Genomic DNA, 1,095 nt, shown 5'->3' on the forward strand with positions numbered 1-1,095 from the left:
ATCCATCGCATGACCATCGCTCAGGAGATGTTGAATGAAGTCAATAATGATCCTGATTTTCTCAAAAGGGTTATAACTGGGGATGAATCGTGGGTATATGGTAATGACGTCGAAACTAAAACCCAATCGTCTCAGTGGAAGCATCCTGAGTCTACAAGACCGAAAAAAGCACGTCAAGTTCGGTCAAATGTGAAGGTTTTATTCACTGTCTTCTTTGATTACCGTGGGATAGTGCATCAGGAATTCTTACCATAAGGTCGTACGGTCAATAAGGAGTATTACCTTCAAGCTATGCGCCGTTTGCGAGAGGCAATACGCAAAAAACGTTCAGAACTTTGGAAAAACAATTCGTGGCTTTTGCATCACGATAATGCACCTGCTCATTCATCGTTGCTTGTGAAAGATTTTCTAACCAAAAACAGCACCACAGTCATGCCTCAGCCTCCATATTCACCGGATTTGGCCCCCAGTGACTTTTTTCTTTTCCCAAAACTGAAGAGACCCATGAAAGGACATCGATTTTCAACAAAAAGCGTTGGCACAAGTCTATTATATCTGAGGGAGATTACTTTGAAGGGGACAACATAAATATTGAGGAATAAATGAATATTTTTTGAGAAAACCATAAAGTCACCTTATTTTTTGAACACACCTCCTATTCTTGTTCGTATTAAAAGTGTTTCTTTCTGAAAGAAATACATATTTCAATCTGATAATAGAATATACTGATGACTCAAAATTTATTTTTCTTCGTTTCTGCCAGATATGCTGTAGATCTTACAGTATATGATTTTGATGGTATTCGAAAGCGCCATTAATTGTATCTGCAGTGGATACTATTAAATCTGCTTTAGCTTCATATAATCATTAATCCTGAACTTATGGTACTATATTTTTCATTCAAATACATGAATTATTGAACGCTAAGCGAAATTGATTGGATTGTTCACATAAACTTTTGCATCAATAAAGCGGAATTCAATAGTAACGGCACTTTTTATTCCACAGTTCTTTTTTCTCAGTGCAGGGAGGGTTAAAGAGCCAAACAAAAATAATAAAATAAAATTTTGTTTATAACAAACGCGTATGGCAAAG

Source organism: Belonocnema kinseyi, chromosome 7 (assembly GCF_010883055.1).
Source record: "Belonocnema kinseyi isolate 2016_QV_RU_SX_M_011 chromosome 7, B_treatae_v1, whole genome shotgun sequence".
Lineage (NCBI taxonomy): Eukaryota > Metazoa > Arthropoda > Insecta > Hymenoptera > Cynipidae > Belonocnema > Belonocnema kinseyi.